Source organism: Thamnophis sirtalis, unplaced genomic scaffold (genome assembly GCF_051295495.1).
Source record: "Thamnophis sirtalis isolate CommonGarterSnake01/CBP01778 unplaced genomic scaffold, rThaSir2_p1.2 scaffold_13, whole genome shotgun sequence".
NCBI classification, from domain to species: Eukaryota; Metazoa; Chordata; class Lepidosauria; order Squamata; family Natricidae; genus Thamnophis; species Thamnophis sirtalis.
Window position 1 is genome coordinate 37,047,834 of NW_028261393.1, and position 17,652 is coordinate 37,065,485.

Genomic DNA, 17,652 nt, shown 5'->3' on the forward strand with positions numbered 1-17,652 from the left:
TGAGTTCCCCATTTATCCCCTCATCCAAATCATTGATGAAGATGTTGAAGAACAGAGCCTTGGGGTACTCCACTGCATACTTCCCTCCATGTAGATGCAGTTCCATTGAGGACTACACATTGAGTGCGGTTGAAGTCCAGAAGTCATAAAAGGACCATAGTTCCCTACCCTGCCCTAAGGGTTGCTGGCATGTTGCTGGCATGATCAGTATTGTACCCTTATCAGCCTCCTTCAAGAGTTCTGCAATGATTTCACCACCCCTTGAATTCTGCTATTTGCAAGTTGGTTTATAGCCCACCCACCCAATTTCTTACTCAGGTCCTATTAGTTTCTCCTCGTGTCCATACGTCTCTGTTCATCTGAGTTGGTTGATCTTCTTTTGCAAGTTTTTCATGCAGTCCTTCACTTTTTTCTCACATTATGTTTTCTTATTGATTTCTTTGCATGATTAATCCTGACTTCCCTGATTTTCTTAAATAGATCCTTCGTTTTTCATTTTCTGTTATTTTCTTCTATTGTTCTATTGAGTTGTACATACTAGGGATGCTCAGCTAAGCTATGCTTCTTTAGATTGTTTCATCTGCCACTGGGATTTTACATAAAGAGAAGAACAGGGAAAGAAAAGACCAGGGGTGAAATTCAGGAGGTTCTGACGGGTTCTGTAGAACTGGTAGCAGAAATTTTGAGTAGTTCAGAGAACCGACAAATACCACCTCTGACTGGCCCCAGGAGTGGAGGGGGGGAATGGAGATTTTGCAGTATCCTTTCCCTGGAGTGGGGAGGGAATGGGGATTTTGCAGTATCCTTCCCCTGCCATGCCCACCAGGCCATGCCCACAGAACCAGTAGTAGAAAAAATTGAATTTCACCACTACCCAAGACCACCCATCCATAACCCCCAGCCCTCAAAGATAAACATCCCCCCTCACCCCCACCATGTCTGCCTGAGTTCTGCTGCTGCCCCAAGGTTCCTCCTCTCTGACTTCCACATTCTGCAGCTGGGGAGCACCCAGCCTCCCCCCAGAGACCCCCAGTTGCAGCCCCCTGGCAACTTAATTGGACACTCAAACCTTCCTAAGATTAAAGGGCAGAGGGTGGGCATACAGCAAAGTCTCCCTTGGTACAAGCAAAGTCTTGCTCAGTCCTCTCCCCAGGCCCCTTGGGCAGACCCTGCTAGTGAAATTACTCTACCCTCTCTGCCACCTTTTTGATTGGCAGAACTACTATCCCTTTAGCTCACTTTGAGACCAGCCCCTGCTGACTGCTCTGGCATCTTCCATCCCTTATCGGCCTCCTTGGCGATGCTCCAGCCCGTAGACCAAACATGATGCAGTCTGAGTTGGGGCTGTAAGACCAGTTGAGAAGGATGAAGGCCAGAAAGGGACAAAGAAGCTCAGTCCAGTGCAGCAAGAACGAGGTGGACACACCCATCTTTGCCCAGCTACATGCAGAAACTGTGCAGGATCACAAGGGCTGCTGACAGAGGAGGTGAGAAGTAAATTTGCAATTTGTTCCCACAATTATGTCCTGGGTTTTCTGTGCATGGGAGAGGGAGGGCTGGGGCTAAAGAGGAAGAAGACCTTGGCAGAAATACACAATAATCATTATGTCAGCGAAGAGGGCTAAAACATGATTTAAGTTCTGGAAAGCAAGATAGTATTTGAAAGGGCTGATAGACTGGGATACCACAGGAACAGAGGCAACACACATTCCAGCTTGAGGTCTCCATCCTTGGCAACTTTAAGGCTTGTGGACTTCAACTCCCAGAATTCCTCAGCAGCCATATAGGGTAACTTTCTTAATAGATGGTGGGTATGCAGTAAGCATAATATGACTTCAGCAAAGTGAAAAAAAGCTGGCTGAGGAATTCTGGGAGTTGAAGTCCACAAGCAAAGCTGGCTGAGGAATTCTGGGAATTGAAGTCCACAAGTCTTAAAGTTGCCAAGGTTGGAGACCCTGCCCAATTCCAGTTTGTAAGATTCTATTATTATTAATAGATCCCAATGAAATGGAGCTCTGCTCTTCCTGTGGAGTCAGTTTCCTGATCTTCTCTACCTACATCCCTGACAAGGATACAGTCCTATGAAGTATTAAGTAGCCTATTATTGAGCGGAGTCTTAAGTAGTATATTATCACTTGTCGCTTGTCTCCCAGGGGATTTAAATTTCTTTGACTACAGCAGCAAGACTGCTGAACTCCAAGACAAAAATAAAGATTATTCTGCTCCTTCACCAAAGTAAACCTTGCTGTGTCCTCCAGTATCTTAGCAACCAATCAGTTCTTAATATCGCCTGGAATTTCTGAGGAAATAATGATGGGAAAAACCTTTATACAAGACCAGCTGTGCTTCTTCTGTGAGTTGCTGAGTTCAAGTGCAAAAACTTTCATCCCTGAGCTGAAGGAGACTCACTTTGAGAATAAACTGAATAACTGACTGCTGTCTGTCCATCCATTTTAGGATTCCCCACATCTCCATTGCTTATAGTACTGTTAATTACTGTATTTTTCAGAGTATAAGATGCATCTTTTCCCTCAGAAAAAGAGGCTGAAAATCTGGGTGTGTCATACATTGAATACAGCATTTTTTGCCTCCTGAAAGCCCACCCCCTTCACCAAAATGGCCATGCATAGCCTTTAGGAGCCTTGTAGAGAGCTTCTGGGGGCTGGGGAGGGCAGAAATGAGCAAAAAATGTACCGTTGTTTGCTCAATTTTGTTTCCCCCCCCCCCAGTCCCCAGGAGCACTCTATAAGCTTCCTAATGCTTTTTTTTTTTGACAAAAAATGAGCTGTTGTTTGCTCATGTTTTCTCCCCCTCCCAGGAGCACTCTACAAGCCTCCTAAGGGCTATCCATGCCCTTTAAAAATAAAACGTGGAAAAAGGGCAATTTTTGAGAGGTTTGCAGAGTGCAAAAACTCTTTTTTTTAAAATTTACCTCTTCAAAACCTTGCTGTGTCTTATACTCCCATGCGTCTTATACTCTGAAAAATATGGTACTTCTTACATTATTTTCACATAATAAGTATAGGGGGTTGATGAACCACATGGACTTTGTAAAGCAGGGGTGTCAAACTCAAGGCCTAGGGGCTGGATCCGGCCCATGGGGTGCTTAGATCTGGCCCACGGGGCCACCCTTGAAACAGTGAAGGATTGGCCCATGGTGCCTCTGTCACTGAAAATGGGCTCCCAATCTCTGTTTTCGGCTGGGATGACCTCCTGCAACCCTCTGCCAGTGAAAACAGAGCTCAGGGGGGTTGCAGGAGGCCATCCCAGCCAAAAACAAAGATTTGGAGCCCATTTTCGGTGACAGAGTGCTTGGGCCACCCCAGGCACCACTGACACAAGTGACATCAAGCTGGCCATGCCCACCCTGGCCACACCCACACCAACCCCCCAAGGTCAAAAACAAAATCAATGAAATCGAGTTTGACACCCCTGTTGTAAAGGGTTTGATGGACTGAAGAGCTTGAGGACCCTGATCTATCTTGTGTTTTGTACCCCTCCCCCCTTCAAGGCACCCCTTGGGCTTTTCAACATAAGGCAAACGAATGGAAGTGAAACCGGCTGCAGGAATCCCTTTCTAGATTTCCACTCCATTTTCTGCCTTGGTAATCGGGATGGTCTTGTCTTCTGCCTAGTTGTGTCAAGATTGAACCACTTTGCCTCTTACAAAGCTTAATGCTTTTCAACTTGCCAATGAACTGGAGGGAAGGAAGGGGAAAACAGAATGCTGAGAATGTTTGCGTGGATGTAGGATCCTGGCAACCATCAAAGTCATGACTGGAGGTGCTTGACAAAGAAATGGACTGTTCCCATAACAAAAGGACATTTCATAATTGGACATTGGAAGGGGAGCTTAAGCAAACATTTGCGCCGGAAACCAGAGCTGGTTTTGATTCTTCAATACCAAAATGGTGTATGCAATAAAGTTTTACTTTTGGGAATTCAAAGTTCCCAAGGGTGTCTCCTTTTTGGGGGGTTCACTAGTTGGAAAGTTAACAACTGTCTTCCTTTACCTCCCATATGGACAGAAAAGCTAGGAACAATTGTTTTCCTTTCTCTGGGAGGATTTATCTAACTAAACAAAGGAGAAAAGCTACCTAGAACTAAGGAGAAATTTCCTGACAGTGGGAACAATTAATCCAGTGGAATGACTTGCCTTCATTGGTGGGTGCTCCATCACTGGAGGTTTGTAAGAAGAGACTGAACAGCCATTTGTCTAGAGTGATAGAGGGTCTCCTGCTTGAGCAGGGGATTTGGGCTAGAAGACCTCCAAGGTCCCTTCCAACTCTGTTATTCTGTTATTTTATCCTGCCTTTGTTGTTTTGAACAATTAAGGCAGTGTACATAATGTTCCCTCTTTCTGTTTACAAGCAGACCCCCTGCAAGATAAGCTGGGCTGGGAGAGAGGGACCAGCCCAAGACCACTGTTGGACCTCCATGCCAGAGGGAGGACTAGGATGCTGGCAGCATCTTCAACACCAAACAAAACAGGCTGTGGATTCCATTCATGGATCATTGGAACTGACTCCTCTCCATGGACTCCCCCTTATATTGGGAAGCTTTCCAACTATGTTTCCACCAGCGGACAGAACGAGAAGCCTCATCTTTCCTCTCTTGGGCTGCTTGGAGAGCTGACAGAATCGAATTTCACTTGGCTGAGATAAAGAAGAAAGGAAAGTCCTTGTTCTTCCCACTCCATTAGTGAACTCATTAGATCAGAGGTGTCAAACGCATATTGTCATGGTGGTGTCACATGATGTATGGGGTCTCCCCCCCCCACCCCGTTTGTTAAACAGGGCATGGGTGTGGCCAATGCGTGATGCATCTGGTTGATGGGCCGGAGGTTTGACAGCCCTGTATTAGCCAAATAAACATATAAAGATCTGAGCGATTCACAAGTTTTATATAATTATTTATGGACTAATATGGCTCCTTAGAATCACCTTGAATTGCAATATGGGCAGCAAATAAATCTGATAAATAAAATGATAAATTGGGGAAAAAATGGCCACCTACTCATATGATAACTCCAGGCAGCTCACCACCATTCATAAAATCATGGTTAGAAACCTGGCTATCTTCCTTCCAGGAGGCAGACCAGTCGCCAGAGCCCAACTCCATCGGAGTACAATGCCTGGGGGTAGATACTCACTGGATACTAGGGAACTGATAAAAAAGCCCAGGGAATTATTGTGTGTTGTAATTCAACAGGGAGGGAAGACCTCATATGCTCTGAAGATAGTTAGCACCCACCCCTCCTAGAAGAATGAAATATTTTGGGAAATATTAAGAAAGCAGAATATAGTAAAAGGAGAAACAGGTTTTTAAAGACAAAGAGCAGCTCCCTGCACCTCCCTGCCCCCAGCAGATATTTGGTGCCCATTAAGAAGGACTGAACCAGGCTATTTACAAAACAAAAGACCTCAGCTCCAGAATGATGGGATTAAGACATGACCCTCTAGGACAGTGATGGCTAATCTTTTTGCCATCACTTGCCAAAAGAGAGGAAAAGTGTGTGCATGCCCACACTCATAATTCTATGCACCCTCCCTGGCAAGTGCACGTGACCCCCCTGCCCTCCCCCCGCTTTTGGCACATGATGGTACGGTAGACCAATTTTTCGCCCTCCCCAGGCTCTAGACCCTTTGTAGGAGCCTGGGGAGGGCAAAAACAGCCTTCCCCACCCCACCTCACCCCGGACGCCCTCTAGAGGCCGGAAACGGCCCATTTGCCAACTTCTGGTTGGACCGGAAGGCTTGTTTTTCACTCTCCCCAGGCTCCAGAGCCTTTCTAAAAGCCCCGGGAGAGTGAAAATGGCCTCCCCCCCACAAGAGGCCCACCAGTTTCCTGTCTTCTGGTGGATCCAAAAGGCCCGAAAATCAGCTGTCTGGCACACGCATGCATGCCGGAGTTGAGCCTGTTTGCCCACTGATAAGGCTCCGTGTGCCACCTGTGGCATGCATGCCATAGGTTCTCCATCACGGCTCTAGGATATCATAGGATTATCTAGGTCACCACATGGCACAACCAAGCCCCTTCATTACATCACCCAGCAAGGTTAAACCAAACTCGATTCAGACAAACATAATTCCACATGAGAGTCTGCAACCAATAGGATACATGCCCTTGTCACAGTAACAGGAAGCTCAAGGTCAAAGCCCAAGAGAGGCTATAAATAACACTCACTCTCCACTCCATGTGTTCAACTGCCCAAGACCTAAACTCCATGTGATCCTGTTCACCATCAAACCATCCTTCCAAGCAGCCTCCATGTTTCCATTGTCTTTCTCCCTACTTGGAACTGAACCCAGATGGACATTTCTTCCAACAGCTCCAAAATCCATATTCTATTGCACCATATTCCTATCAGATGGAAATGGACATTGGGATCTCATTGACTTCCTTATTTATTCTCCTGCTTCAAGAAGATCAACAGTGGCCCCAAGCATTCAGCCGTCGGCAGTACTGATATTAGTAATAATTTATGAACAAGCCACTTATCCACACAGATTAATTATGGATTATTCTAATCAACTATGGCTACCGCTGACTGGGATGCTGATGCAGATATTTTATGCATGCATCTGGGAAATACAGTATATGCTTTACAGAATGCTTCTGTCTCTTGTTAGTTTTCTTTAGGGTAACTATTTTTTCTTTCTTTTTTCTATGTAGATCATTTTTTTTCTTTTTGAGCTTGGTATCAGTGAGAAGAAGCAATCATCCTCCCAGCCTTCCCTGACACACCAGTGAGCCTGGCTTAAGCAAACTAGCCAGGAAGCGTGCAAACTGGCCATGATGGACAGTGTTAGGGACCAGACAGGAGGATCATTCCTGTCGCAGAGCCCAGGAGCCACTTGGAGCACAGAGCATGCCCGCAATGAGAAGCACAGAGGACCAACCCAGCACCGTTCCTGAACTCAACACATCAGAAAACCCTCCTTTCAATGTGTAGCCATGAAAGATAGTCAGAGGCTCTCTCTCTCCCTCTCTCTCTCTCTCTCTCTCTCTCTCTCTCTCTCTCTCTCTCTCTCTCTCTTTCTCTCTCTCTCTCTCTCTCTCTCTCTGTGTTTGTGTGTAGAATGCAAGAAGCTGGGCAGCCCCCTTTTGGGGGGGCTCTCCTGTACTCTCAACAGCTTGTTTGGGACTCACTTCCCTTCAGCCATCTTCACTTTTTCTGCTCCTTCTTCTCTTCTCTGTATCAAATCAAGCAATTATCAGAAAAGAGTCAAAGGCAATTGAATCAATTAGAGGTAGAGGCAATTAGACCCACCAGCCACAAAGGACCCTGCCTCTTGCCCTCCCCACTTCACTTAGTGCCCAGAAGGCTATTAATGACTTGAGAAACGCTGCTCTTCCAAGGATGTCAGCTCAACTGGCTGGCAGTGCTGGGCAGGAGAAGCTCTACCCACCTGGCACCTTACCTTGCCTTGTTCTGGGCATAGAGCAATGAGAAACAAGAGCTTATGAGTCGTGATGGCGCAGTGGTTAGAGTGCAGTACTGCAGGCTCCTTCTGCTGACTGCCGTCTGCCTGCAACTTGACAGTTCAAATCTCACCAGGCTCTGGCTGGGCAGCCCAAGACATGTGTGGAATTCTGGCTCTTTTGTCAGTCCGTAAGTGGGGCAGCAGAGGAAGGCTCTCTGTGAAGACGGGCCTCAGAAGGGACCATTCCTTGCCTCCTCAGCTCTTGCTGGGAATCCTGAGCTGCGCTGGCTACCTGTTGATCGTCGGGTGCACTTCAAGGTCTTACTTACCACCTATAAAGCGCTCCATGGTAGTGGATCTGACTATTTGAGAGACCGCCTCCTGCCAATTACCTCCCTGCGTTCCATCAGATCGCACAGAGTAGGCCTCCTCCGAATTCCATCCGCCAGTCAGTGCCGACTGGCGACTACGCGGAGGAGAGCCTTCTCAGTTGCAGCTCCGACATTATGGAACAACCTCCCCGTGGAGATCCGTACCCTCACCACAGTCCAGGCCTTCCGCACAGCCCTCAAGAACTGGCTATCCCGTCAGGCCTGGGGATAGGATTACTCTCACCCCGCCCGAATGTTGAGTGAATGTTGTGTTTTTATGACCAATTTCCTTTAATCACGATTTTTTTTTCTTTTTAAGTTTGTCTTGCACCCCCTTCCCTTTATTGCTGTAAGCCGCCCTGAGTCCCCTCAGGGAAAAGGGCGGCATATAAATTTGCAATAAAACTAAAACTAAAAAACTAAACTGACATAATCCAGGAGAGAAGAGAGAGGGCTTCCCGGCAGAAAACCCCAGGGAACAGGGGCTGCTGGTGATGTTTTGCTTCCAGGATTCATGGACATTTGCTGATTGCTCAGTGGGGTCCCCAACTGCAGCTCACAGTTGCACGGACCCCCCACACACACACTTTCAGCAAGCCTGAGAAAAAGGCACACCTGGGACAGGTCTCTCCCTGGACTTTGAGATGAAAGCAGTAGCAGACATTGGATGTCACTGCTGCCAAGCTGCTCCTGAGCCCCCAGCCTAGTCCTAAAAGGTGAATGGTGATCAAAGCCTCAATATTGGTTTCTCTCCCCTCCCTTCTCCTTCCAAACAAGTTCTCAGCATGTGAGCAAAGTTCTACTGAACCCCAAGTTCCCTAGGGTTAGCCACACAACAGCACAACACGGACCTGTTGTACACTCTGCAGAATAAACCCCTTTGATGAAAGGAGAGAGTTCACCTCCCATCTGTGCTCTGCAGAACCAGCACAAATTGAGGTTTCCCCTCTTTCTGGCCATAACCCTGTGAGGTTGGATGGTGCAAAGTGTGGGGCTATGTCAGATGTGCCTCATTCAGTACCCAAGAAAGAAAACCCCCAATTCCATTTGAGTAGAGATAAAGGTACTTTTACTGAACATGAAATGAAAACTGCAAAAGAAAAGCAAGATCTGAAGCAAAAAGGCGTAAACCTGTACCTTTCAAATGTCCACCCAGGACCCTTCCCCCAGTTACCCCAGCCCAGTGTCCAATCTGCAACTCCCAAAGGTGTCATCTTCAAATGGCCTCATTCAGTTCATAAGCAGAGATGGTTGACCTTGACCAAGCCCAAACACGAGCCATCAGCATGCGCAGAAGACGGTGAAAACAAACCTCCCTTCATGATAACTCTTCCAGCACCTAGCAATTCCCCCCCAACAAAAAATACCACGAGCCACACCCTCCCCGTTACTATGGCATCCAATAGCAAGCAAGCAAAGTAGAAGCTGACAGGCTCTCCACCTGCAACCCTTGAGCTTCCATTGAGAAGGGCCTGCCTGCTCCTCTAACTGCCCAACTTCAGGGGGCTTGGGGAAGACCAAATTTGGTTCATGTGGGTCTCCTTTGGGATCTCCAGAGGAAGGGACAACAGGAGGAGGTGGTAGAGAATGATGTGAAGGGATTACGGGAATGTCTAAAATCAGGCTTGGGATTTATGGGACTGGCAGAGCAGAAATCTACAAATTAAAATCCTGAATTTGAAAGGAAAACGGGACTCAAAGCAAAAGTGGTTGTGCACAGAGCACCTGTCACAAGGACCCCCCCCCCAAAGCCCCAGCTCTCCTTCTGGGCTCCATCCTGATTCCAACCACCCTGGCCCACAAAAGAGGCCATGGCTTTGAGGAGCTGCCAAACAGCTGCTTTGGCCGGCAGCCATTGTGTCCGGACTCTTCCTCAAAGGAGTCTCTCCGGGCAGCTCTCCAGAAGCTTCTCCCAGGCCCTGATCTTTTCTTGGCAGAATGTAAGCAAAAGGATTGAAAAAAGGAAGAGAGGAGGGTCTGGCTAATCCAGAAAGGCTGATTCGGTCCTTCTTTCTTGGGATTTCATGCTTTCTTCTAAGATTTGGATCCTACAGAAAGGTTGACCATGAGGTCAATGAGACACTGCCAAATTTCAGCTACCATCTGGGAGCTTCTCCTTCACGGGACATCGGGCGCTTAGGGTGCTGTTAGGTAGACAAAGTGGTGCTGTTTTCCCTTCATCAAAAGGGTCCCAGCCTTGGCTGCCTTCCCTCCCTACCTCAAAGAGACCAATCCACCCCCCCTCCAAACACACCTGAGACTGCCCACCTTCCCTTGGCTTTGACAGAACACTGGAAAGTGCTGGAAGTCTCTTGTGGGGATTCCAAGAGCCCTCCTTGCAGGGGTGAAATCCAGCAGGTTCTGACAGGGTCTGGAGAACCGGTAGCAGAAATTTTGAGTAGTTCGGAGAACCGGCAAATGCACACCTCTGGCTGGCCCCAGAGAGGGGAGGGAATGTAGATTTTGCAGTATCCTTCCCCTGCCATGCCACCAAGGCATGCCCACCAAGCCACACCATGCCCACTAAGCTACGCCCACAGAACTGGTAGTAAAAATAAATAAATTTCACCACTGCCCCCTTGTTCCTGAAAGGTGAACAAAAGGGGTTCAGGACCATCCCTGGATGAACCCAAAGAGGATGGCTCTGAAGACCTTGGCTCTGGAGTCAAGCTGGGGACTCCCCAGTGGGAAGGCCCTGTTCAGACAGTTCCATTGTCAAGGTGGCCATTTTCATCCTCCTGTTCCTGGGGTTCATATCTCTTTCATTTTTATGACATTTATTATTCTTATATGTATTTTTATATGCTGTATATTTTTGTTTTCATTTTTTTGTTTTTATCTGATTGTTGTTTTCCTGAACTTGGAAGGAAAGCGCTGTAGAATATGTCAAAGTAAACTTTAAGAAGAATTGGCCAAAGGGAAAGGTTAGAAATTGTCCCCGTTGTTTCACTGCTCAGCTCCACTTTTGATGCAGGCTGTTTGGATGCTGAAAGGTTGCAGCTTTTCCAGACTATTAATGTCAAAAAGAGGATAAAATGTTGATGCCGTTGAATGGAGCCAGCAGAAAGCTCTCAGCTGCCGCTCCAGCCTTGCGGGGGATGGACCAGGGGGTCTGTTTCAGAGGGATGCTGTCCAACTGTTGGCTTCTATTTATGTTTTGCATATCATCATCATCATCATCATCATCACCACCACCACCACCACCTGTTTATAATTTTAATTCTCATTATGTTTAGATGATCATGTGGCTGAATGTTTTATTGGATTGTTGTAAACTGCTGCTTTTTTATTTGCTGATCAGCAAGAAGAACAAACAAAGGGGGAGGAACCCCCAAGGCCTGTAACTAGAGAGTGGCTGCTGCCCATCAGCTATTCCCAAGATTAGATTTAGAGATTCAGAATATAAATCATTTCTTCTAAGATGGATGGGAACACTCCCGTCCCTAATTCAATTTGATGGATTGTTTGTTGAGTGCGAGGATCCAGAGCAATTCAATTTCAGGAGTTCTTTAAGCCTTTGCGAAAAAGCCCCTTTGCAAACCTAGAGAAAGACATACGTCTGACCTATACTGGACCATCTCTATTGCCACATTTCCTCTAAGGGAATTCAAAGAGATCAGGGAAGGTAACATCCATCCTGTACTGAAAACATCCTTTCACAATCAGGAAAGAAAAGTCTTTGGAGGCTCTATCACAGGGGTGTCAAACTCAAGGCCTGTGGGCCAGATATGCTTGTGATGTGGTCGGATAGGGCCCATGGAACCATCCTGGTCTACCCAATGCGAAGAGGAAGCATGCCAAGTTTGGAGAGTGCCGTTAAATCAGGGGTGAAATTCAGCAGGTTCTGACAGGTTCTGGAGAACTGATAGCGGAAATTTTGAGTAGTTCGGAGAACCGGAAATACCACCTCTGGCTGGCCCCAGAGTGGGGAGGGAATGGGGATTTTGCAGTATCCTTCCCCTGGAGTGGGGAGGGAATGGGGATTTTGCAATATCTTTCCCCTGGAGTGGGGAGGGAATGGGGATTTTGCAGTATCCTTCCCCTGGAGTGGGGAGGGAATGGGGATTTTGCAGTATCCTTTCCCTGCCATGCCCACCAAGCCAAGCCCACAGAACGGGTAGTAAAAACAGTTTGAATTTCACCACTGCATTAAAATGACCATGCCCACCCAGTCGGCCATGCCCCCCCCCCCCTCAGCACCCCCAAGGTCAACCCACAGCCCTGATATGGCCCTCAATGAAATTGAGTTTGACACTGCTGCTCTATCAGATTTTACCATAAATTTATTCCATGTTTTGTTGCATTGACCAAATTATGAACTACCTTAACCACCTTAAAAGGTGTTCCTTTTAACTGGGACCTTTTTTTTCAACTCCCTCATTTTTCCTGGACCTGCTGATCTCCCTTATTCCTCACAGTTCCCTCTGGGAGCTCTGCTTTTCCATCCTCTCGGAACCTGGGAAGAGCCTTCTCCTTGCAGTTCTTTTGATGGCAATTTGGCCCAGTGGGAAGAACTCAAAAACCTCTTCAGCCTTGGCCCAATTCCCCTCAAATGCATTAAATACTCTACTGAGGTTGGAACTGACCACAAAATTCCATCACACCTACAATCTTCTCAAAAGCGCACACAGTTCCAGGACAGGTGGGTACAATTCAGTTCTCATTTTAGCTTTTATTCATTTGTTAGATTTTGTTGTTGTTTTTAGTTGCGAAGTAATGTCCGACCCATTGCGACCCCATGGACAATGTTCCTCCAGGCATTCCCATCCTCTACCATCCTCTGGAGTCTGTCTAAGCTCATGCCAACTGCTTCAGTGACTCCACCCAACCACCTCATTCTCTGTCATCCCCTTCTTCTTTTGCCCTCAGTCGCTCCCAGCATCAGGCTCTTCTCCAGGGAGTCCTTCCTTCTCATCAGGTGGCCAAAGTATTTGAGTTTCGTCTTCAGGATCTGGCCTTCTAAAAAGCAGTCAGGGTTGATCTCCTCTAGGACTGACCAGTTTGATCACCTTGCAGTCTAGGGGACTCAGAGGAGTCTTCTCCAGCACCAGAGTTCAAAGGCCTCCATTCTTTGGCGCTCAGCCTTTCTTATGGTTCAACCTTCACAGCCATACATTGCAACTGGGAAAACCACAGCATTGACTATAAACACTTTTTTTGGCAGGGTGATGTCTCTGCTTTTTAGTATGCTGTCTAAATTTGCCATAGATTTGTTAGATTTATAACTCACTTTTTATTTAGGAGCTCAATGCAATGGTCACCACACTTCCTTGTCGATTTTTTCTCCACAGCAACTCCCCACAAAATGGATTGGGCTAAGGGTGGGATGGATGACTCAAGTTCCCCAGGCTGAGGAGAACACAACCGGAGCCTTCCTTGTGCTGATCCAGTACCATCATCTAACTCTTTGGTGTCACATTTTTAGCTTGTAGAATAAGTAAGTTGTGGCTTGCTTACTTCACCTAAATCATCATGTTCATCTTAGAACCTATCCTCCTTCATCATCTACACACACACACACACACACACACACACACACACACACAGACTCCTGAGGCCAGAGCAGAGGTTCCTTCCTGAACTGGCTGAAGAAGTGCTCAGAACCCACCTGTGCAGACTGGCATATGATGATCTCCAGAGGTCCCTTCATTTTCTCTGTCTTTTTTTTTCTGGTCATAGGGAAAACTGCACCACAGTATTTGCTTGCATGTCCTTCCTTCCTGGAGAGAAAAAATGTTGCAGCTGGCCAGCTGGACAGTTTGGGGAGTTCAATACCCCCTGTCTTCTCTTCCATTCTGTCTTTTGGTATGCCTGCACTTGAGCAGATGACAAGACCTGTTTCTTTATACCCCACACATGCCCTGGTAAGCATCTGACCAGCAAGCGCTCTAGATATGCTACTCATTTTTCTTGTCTTTGCATACCATTTCCTTTCAGTGACCCACCGCCACATGCCAATAGGTCAGACACCATTCTGATGAGAGGTGGCCTCTTTCACAGGAGGCCCACTCTCTCCCACCATCATCACCTCCTCTAAATCTGCCAGTCTGTTCATTCCATACCTCTTCATGATTTGTTCAATGATCTGATGATCTGAAGCCCATAATTCATGGCACATATTTGGCAAGTTCTTTTTCAACTGTTTTGCTCTAAAGTCCAACCTGTCCAATGGCGAAGCAGAGAGGTTATGCAGTTGCTGTGTAAATACAGCAAGACAATTGATCTAGAATCCTCTACATGAATTAGCCACCTTCTTCACAAGGAAGGAGAGGTTGGAAATTGGGCAAAGGTTGCCAAAAACAGCTGTCTCCAGGAGAGGGTGCACCACCACCTTTCTTAATACAGCTGGCATCACGTTCTCCCTCAAAGTAGTCTTTGATTGTCTCCTGGATTCAGCTGTTCACACCAGCCAACCAACAAAGCCAAGAGGTTGATGAAACTCAGTCCAAGACCACTCTATCTGCTTCCTCAGGCTTCATCAAAAATAACCCAGAATGCAACACAGCCTTGTTCACCTCCATAGATATCTGGCAAGAAAGCTACAATTTATTTGTTGTGGCTGCAAGATCCCTTCCCACTCAGCCTTCCCTAAAAGTTCTGGGCTATTCTGAACTGAGCCATTGGACATAAATCTGCCAAGAATTGCTACTCATATCACCACTGAGCTATTACCAGCCTTGGTCATGTCCACCTTCGCTTTTTCACTGTATTGCTCCAGACATCTCTCCAGTGACTTCATTTCCTACAGATCTCATGAAAGTTTCTTGGAATCAGCAAATGGGTAGAGATAGAGGTGGGTTTTACACTACCAGTTCACTCATGCTCACATGTGCAGGCGAGTGGGTGGAGCATCCCGCCACCGTCACTACCAGTTCGGCTGATCTGGGCCAATCCGGGAGCAATCCACCCAGTGGTAAAATTCAAAGAATTTACTACCGATTCTGTGGGCGTGGTTTGGTGGGTGTGGCAGGGGAAGGATACTGCAAAATCTCCATTCCCACCACATTCCAGGGGAAGGATACTTCAAAATCCCCATTCCCACCCTACTCTGCGGCCAGCCAGAGGTGGCATTTGCCGGTTCTCCAAACTACTCAAAATTTCCACTGCCGGTTCTCCAGAACCCTGAAGCACCTCTGGGTAGAGGCTTCCAAAGCAGCCTTCTCTAGGGGCTTCCAAACACAAGCCACTGTAAGAGGGTAACTGACCACCAGATACTTAGGATATCACCAAATATCTCTGTGAATTCAGGTCAGCAGGAAGGAAAAACCCTCAGGAATAGATACTGGACACACAAAGGCTCAGTCTTCTCTGTCCTGGTGTGGACAAGCAGTTGCAGTGTGGAATGCTTTGTTCTTGCTTGCCGTGGACGTTCTGTCCACCCAAGCTATGTCTGGGAATTTTCTACAGTCTTGTGAGAGGTGAACCAAATGTCTGGATTGCTGTGATTCTCTGCTGAGTCCTGGGGTGAAGCCTGGCAACCACAAAGTTTGCTATGGATCATTTTTTGCTCACTGGAAAGGCTGCTTCTATTTCAACCCTGCTCACAATATCCCAAGAAAGCAAGATGCCATCAAAAACAGCAAGAATGCATCCATTAGAAAGAAAAAATTATATTTGCTGATCCGCCATTTTCAGCCAATCTAAACTTGCTAATTCCAGAAAAAAAAAATTTTAAAGCTCAAGGAATGCCCTTTCTTGCATTATTTCTGATTAATCGGAAGCAAGAGAAATGGAGAATTTCAAGCTAATAAGTCTTCTCTTGTCCCAAAGTCCAGACATTGTATTCTGAAGCCAAAAATATTCAGAAAGTTCTCAGCCTGACCAAAGGTTCCATCTAGGATCCATCAATAAGACAATTATGTCAGATGAAATATACAGCAAAAGATGCAAAAGAAGCTGAAATTCAGACTCCCAACATTCTCCTGTCACTCCATTGTTGACTCCAGCTGATTTACACAACTAAAGAAGAAGTGAGATGTTTTAGCAGATTACAAATTCCTAGTTAGGAAATGGCCATGTGAAAGTTTTGAAATGTACCATGCAAACTGGCCATGCAATTCGTCCACTTCACTACATACATGTCATTATAATCCTTGCAAAAATCGGATATCCCAGAATACAAGGGCAGAAAGATGCCAATCCAAACCAAACATGGGCTATGACCACAGAAGCCCCATTCATAAAATAGTTCTTGGTTTTTAAGGCGCTTCAAGAACCAGATGTTTTTGCTGCCAGAGATCCTTGGATCAACTCAAAGTCCAGTGCAACCTGCTCATTGCAAAGAAAGGAGAGTCACAACCATTTCATTGTATTTATTTTATACAATGACAATAAAGGCTATACTATCAACCCACCTGGTGCCTTTGTTATCAAAACACCAATATTGGACACAAACCTTATATTTGTGTTTAGCAAACTCAGCTGAAGGGTTAGCATGTTTGGCTGAAAATCATTTTTTATACAGACACGACATAACAAAGAAGCACACATAGAATGCACAAAAAATACCAGAAAGCAGTTTAGTCTTGAAAATCAAATAAAAAAAATGGGGAGACATTTATACATAGATGCAGTAAGTCAACTTTTGTGAAGATGGGAAAGCTTATATTTCCCCCTATTAAACAGATGAAGTAATTAAAATATGTGATTCTTTCACTTATATTCTTTGTGTCACATTCAAAACTAGTGTCATGCAACATCACCTGGGGATGAAGAAAATAGGGAGTTCGAAAATCTGAGCAAAAAAGGAGTTCTGAGGAAGAAATGGTGAATGGAAGACAACTCTATTAAAAGTGGAACTAATGACCACAGCAGAATGAAGAGCCAGTGAGTAGTATAGCTTTTCATAATTCTTCTACAGATAAAGAGAGGACTTGAGATCACCCACAAGTGCTCCAGACAGTTGCTCCTCCTGGGAAGACCACAAGAGAACAATCTCTGGAAGGTTCAGAGCTCTGGGAGATGAGCTTGTTCAGAGTCATAGTCAGTGCTTCTAAGGACACCACTACATTTGCATACTTCCTTTTGTGATCACTTTTAGAAATTGCTTCTTAATTACTTTTCAGCTATTGGGGACCTTTGGAGTGACAGATTTTACAGCACTGAGTTTCCTTCAATCCTTAGTGAATGAAGTTTTAAATACAAATTTAAAGACTTAAAATATCTTCTAATCAATCTTTCCTTGCCTCTATTTTAAACTTTTATATTCAGCTTTTATGTTTTTAATGTTTTATTTGTGCATCACCCAGAACACATATAAAAGACATATAAAAGAAATCAATGGATGTCTTAATAATTAAAAGAAATATACAAATAACAAACCAGAGAGTGACCTGGGTAATTTTCCTACATTGGATTTACAAAACAGGCTTGATAAAGTTATGAAGAATTCTGTGAGATGAAATAAAGGAAAAATGAAAAGAAAACTTCAGGACATTATTTGAAGACACTAAAGATCAAGATTATTAAAAATAAAAAGAAAGTATAAAGTTGATTTATTTGATCAAGATTAAAATATACAGGTTGTTATCTCTGACAATTGTTAATAGACCTTTCCATATCAAGACTGAAATGATGTTTTAAGGATTTATTTCTAAATAAGAAATGGGATGTGAGAAAAGAATTTATTGCATTTTTTAAAAAGTGATTTGTTCCTAAAGTGGTTTTCACTTATTTGTGATGAAGGAGCAAAATCATTTTACACACTTGTGTAAAATGATTTTTCTCCTTCATCACAACAAATGTAATGTTATATATAACATTACATTTATTGTAATGTTATATATAACATTAAAATAGAAAAGAATATATATTATTTTTTTCTCTTTTCTTGTCTCTTTTCTTTTTCTTTTCTG